Genomic DNA, 7500 nt, shown 5'->3' with positions numbered 1-7500 from the left:
AAAAAAAAAGAAAACAGAAAAAAAAAACAATAAAAAAAAAAGAAAAGAAAAGAAATATATGTTCAGAGTATAATTAAAAATTTTCGTTTCAAGAGTTTTATATTCTGATTGCCATCTATCGCGCGTCCGTTATTGCACTCGAGAAAAAAAATATCTTATGAAACATTAATCCTTTTTCCTTTAGCATTTTTTTCTAACTTCAAGCATAAAAGAAAATGAAAAGAAAAGGAAAATATCTGTGGCTTCTTAAAATTTGCCGTGAATCATCAGACATTTTTATAAAATATCCAAAAGCGAACTTTTTTGCATTGTGACTTATTTTCTGACATTCTATCTGTTAAAATTTTTTTATTCAGCAAGAAAAATCAATTCGTGCAAGAAACAAATCTTAAGGTTTCAATAAAAAGAAAAAAAAAATCGAAGACCCTGAAATTTTGTTTGAAAAAAAAAAAAAAAAAAAAAAATAAAAAATTCTTCCGACGATCAGATATGTCTTACTTGAAATAATAGAACATCGTCCTAAACATTTTGTTATCCATAAAATTAAAAATAATGCAATTAATCAGGTTGTATTTGCTTCAAATGCTAAGACCGATATAATACATAATTATATACGATAACTTGTTATTAGAATATTAGATATAAACGAATGACAGAACTGAATACGAATGAATTATTTGACTAAAAGAGGTAAAATAATTTATAATGAAAAAAAAATTTAATATATGTATTTGAATGGAACTATATCATTTTTTTTGGAACTATTTCATTTGTTATCAGACTATATTAATAAGATTTTTTTTATTTTAATAAAAAAGCAACTGATATAATTGCTATTATTAATTGATCAATCAATAATATATTTAAAATCGATATACATATTTATACATATTGTGCATATATAAATACATATATATATGTATCTATACTATATATTAGGGGGACCGGAAAGTAATGTCGCTTTCTTAAATTAAATTCAAACGAATAAATTTTTAACAAGTTTTTATTTTTAATCACAATCAAATATCGACATGCATAGAAACGACATTACTTTCCGGTCCAGCTAATATATATAAAGTAAATATGTACAAATATATATATATATATATATATATATATATATATATATATATATATATATATGGTTTAGGTATGAAACACATAAATATTCTTTCACTAACGAATATTATCGCCATAAATTTCTTTTATTCTTTTTCTTCACGTTTTATTTAAGAAACTTCATGCTTCTGAAAATGATTTTTACGGACAATAAAAAGGAAGAATAGGAAGAATAAGAAGAATAAGAAGAATAAGAAGAAAAGGTAAAAGAAGAAGAAGAAGAAAAAGAAAAATTTGACATGCAGGTGGTCATTGAATAGCTACCCAATTTTGTGACCTTAGTCCCTAACAGCCCGTACAACCAATCAAAAACTCGTTAGTCCCTGTACGATATTTGGGATAAAAATGTGGGAAATTTCGAGAAAGAGAGAGAGAGAGAGAGAGAGAGAGAGAGAGAGAGAAAGAGAGAGAGAGAGAAAACTTAGGATCACTTCCTGTGTGTCTTTTATTTTCCAAAATATTATTGTGACAATTTAAGATTTACTGTAAAACAAGTTGATGATAATTTTTGTTAGTAATTATAAATTATTATAGAATATCGTAAATTATCGGATATCGTAGTTAGGTTTGCTACTTGTGGGTAAAATGATCGAAGCGTTAAATGAGCATTATATTGAGTGTATCGAAGCGTGACGAGGAATGGAGACAAGCGACGAAGGATCAAATCCCATTTGATATCGTCGTATGGAAGATTTATTATATTCGATCACATGTTACGCTTAACGTTATATTTAAGATTAAAAATTGATTAATTTATATTTTTAATTTCAATTTTTAATATATAGATAAATTTAAACATGGAAATAATAACTGAGTTACAAATAAATTAGAATTATTTTATTACTTATTTTGATAATTCAGTTATCTGTATCTACATATGTAAATGAAATTATTTGATATGATTAAAGAATTATCAACAGATAAAATAGATACGTAGCGATGAATATTTATATTATTAGATTAATCGTACATAAAATGATTTTGAAATTCGAAGGTGTATATATATCTTAAAGATATCTTTTATGTTTGTTGAATTAAAATAATGATTAAATAGATGACGATAATAATAAATATTTGAATATTAAAAATTATAAAATGCGTTTAACTGAATTAATTAGCTTTTATAAATCGTCATTAATTGTATAATATTGTATTAAAAAAAAAAAAAAAAAATTTTTGTTTCAAAGAAAAAATCCATCATAAATCTTTCTTGTAATAATCGAAAGGAAAAATAAATACTTTATAAATACATATAAACTTTACAGATTAAATTTCTAATATCAAAATAATGACAATATTTATGTGCAACTATCTTAAGTATATCAATATTATAAAAAGCTTTAGAATTTTTAATTATTCAATTATCTTTCAAATCATACATTTTATGAGAGATTAAAAAATGTTTCTGTTTTCTTTGGTTTTTTTTTTTTTTTAATTGTTTATACCTATATCAATATAACATTTATATAAATTTATTGTCTTAAATCTTAAGTATTTACATGTCCAATGTCAACAGCAAATATGTCATTTGAATTTATTCTATCGACCATGAATAGACCATAAAGCCAGCTCCTCTAGCGACATTCGTCATGGTTTCTTATTAGATTTCAAAGGATCTTCCCTCACCCATAACTGGAAATGATCGAGATTCTTGACTCGTCTGTTTTGACAAGGTGAATAAAATTCGTGGTAAAGCGATGACGGTGTAACTGAGTGACCGTCGGGAGTCAATCTCGTTATTGACTGCACACGCGAGATCGATATCTTCGTCGGTCCCGCGAGTATTACGCTGCAGAATTACGTGAATGGCTTGTTGGATTGGGCCCACCACGGGAGCCCACGTGGAGTGTCCACTATTGTCTGGGACATATCGAATTATACACGCGAGAAAGTCGTTCTATTATTCCTTTAAAATCGATAGATTTTTCTTTTTTTTTTTCTTTTTTTTTTATTGTAACGAATTGTTATTTTTTAAAGATTTATTATGTCTCATGAAACAGGCCCAAAATGTTTGTATTTGTTTTTTTTCTTTTCTTTCCTTTTTTCTAATTTTATTTATTTAACAGAACCAAAGACATTTGATGGTTGTACTTTTATAATTATTTAATTTTCAATACAATTGATAGATATTCGTTAAAACCAATTCGAATTGGATCAAACAATTAGATTCAAAAGGATTGAAATATTAAAAATTAGATTTAAATAAAAAAAGATCCAAAAGGGGATCATAAATATCAAAAATTAGCTGCTAAGTTATAAGATTAAAAAACAAAATAAAAAATGTCAGAATTAAAACTAAGGGTCCAAAAATCAAATTGAAAAATTTAAGGCCCACGATATCCCATAGAAGTTCAATGATAATGCAATCGATAGTATCAACGGAGCATGATACAAAATATATGTCAAAATTATATTTGATTTCCCCTCCTTTTTTCTCTCTCTCTTTCTTTTCCTCTTGAAAAACTTGAAAAATGTCACACACCTGTAGAGCAAAGAAACTTCTTCTCGCGAGTTTTCTTTGGGTTCCCGTAGGGATCGGTTCGAGATGACCGGCAAAACTTTTTTAGAAAAGAATAACTCGATGTACGATTGTAGATTCTAGCGGCCCGTTCAAATTCCCCCTGCCACCTCTCTCTCTCTCTCTCTCTCTCTCTCTTTCTCTCTCTCTCTCTCTCTCTCTCTCTCTCTCGTGATTCCATCTAAAGTAACGTGATCAATCATTATCAATGACATTCGTTGTCACGGTAAGCAGTAAGGAGGATTTCTCAGACATATAATACCTCGAATGGAGTTCGAATCGTGTCGATGTAGTCGATCGAATTTGTATTACCTCGAATGAATCGATAGATCGAACGGTAGTCCTTTCGTCGATTGTAATCGTATCGAGATCCTATCGTTTTATTTCAACTTGAATATACAAGGTGGTAATAGAAATCCACAGATAAAAAAAAAAAGAAAATATCAATATAAAACGTTTCAAATGTGATTAATAATAACAACAACAACAATAATAATAATAATAATAATAATAATAATAATAATAATAATAATAATAATAGGTAATAATAATAGATAATAAATATTCTTCTTAATTATTTATATTACATTATCATTCTATACATATATTACCATTATTTAATAATTCATTTATATTATCATTTATTTGATCATTTCATTCTATTTCAGTGTTATATGTTAAAAACCAAATTGAATCATAACGACAAATTAAAGATATATTCAATATTTATATATCTATATATATTTATTATTATTATTATGATTATTATTATTATTATCATTATTATTAATATTATTATTCTTTAATATATTAAAAAGTTAATTAAACAAATCGATAAACAATAAATAAAACAATGTAAATATATATATCCAACGTTTTGCAAATGTCACTCGATATACAATTTTATATGTTCTTAATCTTTGAATGATAATTAGATAGTTATATAGGTACTTGATTTCGAAAGAGAAAGAAAAAAAAAAAAAGAATCATAAGGGATGAATTCTTTTCTGTCGATCGAATAAGGGAATGGAGTAGTCACGATTAACTCGGAGACGCGTGTGACCTCGGTGTAGGTAGGTAGGTAGGTAGGTACTACTCGCTCGTCGTGGTTGGTAATTCATTGACTTGGTAACTCGACGGTGACTTTCACCGGTGATTTACGCGAAAGCTTCGTAAGCGGCTTGCCTCAGTTTCAAATTCCGTTCTCTCTTCATCAATGAGCCTTGCCCTACGCGGTAAGGAACGAAGAAGGGAGATGGAAACATGAAGAAAGATAGATAGATAGATAGATAGATAGAGAGATAGAGAGAGAGATGTAGATATATATGTATGTATATGTGTGTGTATGTATATTATATACTCTATATATATATATATATATATATATATATATATATGTATATACACAACACGAGGTAGGTAAGTACCTATGCTTTGAAGAGAAATAGAGATAACGCGAAAACAGAAAGAGAGAAAGAGATATATATGTATCTAGATGAATAGAGACAGATAGATAGATAGATAGAGAGAAAGAGAGAGAGAGAGAGATGGAAAGAAAGGGACGAAGGATGAAACGCAGCAAAGGTTATTTGCACCGAGTTGTCTCTTTTTTTTTAGTACTTTTTGTTCGAACAGTTTGTCGAACGGCTCAGCCGGCTGATCTGCGGGATGATGAGCATGAACTACATTCTATATAAAACCCGGAGCATTTTAAGCTCCCGGACGAATGCGCTTTCGCGGTGTATGGGACGTGCTGCTTCTCATCGATCGTTTAACGAGAGAAAAAGGAAGAGAGAGAAAGAGAGAGAGAGAGAGAGAGAGAGAGAGGGAGAGAGAGAAAAAAAAGAAAGAGAGGGGGAGAGAGAGAGAAAGAAAGAGTATCGTCTTTAAGTCTTGGTAAGAAAAGATCACAGAGATCTTTTCAACGATACTTGAAACATTCTCTTGTCTCGTGTTTAATGTTAAATCATCGTTTCGATTATGTTCTAAATGGATCATTGTTATTTTCGTAATTAGTTCAGCTTTTGTCGACGAACTAATTAAGTGAATAGATAGGTATATGTTAAAAGATACAGGTAGATAGGTAGGTATATTTGATTATCGATCGTTTAGTTTATTAATAGGTAGTAGATATGTAGATAACAACCTTCGATTGTGTATGTTTGTGTACTATACACAAGGTTATATACATGTGCGCCCTGTTCCTTTTTTTTTTCTATCTTTTATTTTTGTGTTCATCAACGGTATTATCCATGTCCTGCTTGATAAAATAAAATGAATACGTGGATAGGTGGCAGAGAATATCGATACGATTTCTGAATTCGTTTTAATTCTCTCAACAAAATGATTATATCGATCATTGGTTAATTTAGGTAGGTACCCATCTATCTACCTACCCACGTTGTTATTATTATCATTTAATCAAATGCCAAATGCCGAACGAGAAATACCACCCCCCTCCTCCTCACACCATTACCATCAATACTCGGAAACATTATAAAGATTTTTTATTCTTTGTTTTTTCTTTTCTTTTTTCATTTTCGCGATAATTTCAGGATTTATCCATGATTCCTGTAAATATCGGGAAACGGTAGGGGAAAATAAATTGATGTTAAAACATAAGTATGATACTTGAAATATTTATATCAATCTTTTAATGGCCATTGACGAGTAACCGATCGTCGTTGAAAATTGAAACGTTAATAACTGTTATGAGCGAAGGAATAAAGTCGAAATAAATGGGAGAGTAGGGGCGAAGCGGAGGATGAGAGAAGAGAGAGGAGAAGAATAAAAAAAGGAACTTTAAGAAAGTTCTGACACGTATCAGAGGCAATAATCTTGGCACTTTAAAAGTTTATTTTATCCGATGACGAGCATGTATAATGAGCATCGTTCGATTACGGAGTAACACTAATTGAAACCGGTGTGATGTGTTATATATACGAGATAGTAAACAATGATTATACGTGAATGATTATACGATCAAGTTAATAACCGGAAAGATAACGTCTAAGTGAGAGTAAAAAAAAAATTTCTTAATAATTTTCAATAAAAATAAATCGTCGTTAGTTGAACTGGATATTTCTCTCATTTAAGATAGATAGATAGATAGATAGAATACTTATAAATTAGATTATATGTTAGATTATTCTTGGCTACCAGGATATCAAATAAATATATTTTAATTATTTATATATCCATTCCTAGATAAATAGCATACAAAGAAGTCAGTTTATACCTACGAAAGTACTTTAAAGATTTGCATCGCTTCATTAACGTGGAAGAAACGTAAATTGATGAACCGTTGCGTGGATCCTATACTCGCGTCAATCGGTCAATGAGGAAAATTGGCTAAGAGTTTCATGAATGGGCCGCCCGTGAATAAAGTAGCTACATGTTAGTACAGGTTTATGGAAGCAAGCCGGTTTTAGTTACGCTAATAGCGTAGTAATGCTGGCTGATCTTTTCGAAATCCCGTAAGAGCATTAACCGCTCGCACGTGAGCAAGTTAAATTGCTATGATGCGGGTATACGAAGCGGGGTACCTAGCTATCACCTGACTACAGAGTGTATCAAAAGAAAGGGATGATCGGTCCATCAAATAAAAAAGAAAAAAGAAAAAAGAAAAAAAAATTTGAAAGAAAGAAAAAGCAAAATAAGGGGAGAAAAGAAAATGAAAAAGGAGGAAAAACAGGAAGAGGAGAACGTATCAATAAAATGAGATCAACAATAAACTTGAAGAAAGTAAATATAATTAACGAGATCTATTTTCAATTATTTCGATACGTTATTTATCTACTTCCTCATTTAATTTCAATTTCCTCGCTTAAATAAGACGACATTAAAGGAACCTGTTTAATACT

At 29.5% G+C, this 7500-nt stretch overlaps 1 long non-coding RNA gene across 1 annotated transcript in view; it reads right to left on the bottom strand.

Moving 5' to 3' along the window:
- The window catches only part of LOC124953137, a 40758-nt gene that overhangs the window by 12269 nt on the left and 20989 nt on the right, over positions 1-7500 (bottom strand). The window lies entirely within an intron of this gene.

Source organism: Vespa velutina, chromosome 11 (assembly GCF_912470025.1).
Source record: "Vespa velutina chromosome 11, iVesVel2.1, whole genome shotgun sequence".
NCBI classification, from domain to species: domain Eukaryota; kingdom Metazoa; phylum Arthropoda; class Insecta; order Hymenoptera; family Vespidae; genus Vespa; species Vespa velutina.
Note: the sequence above shows the minus strand (reverse complement) of the source record. Positions and strands in the feature narration are given on the sequence as shown.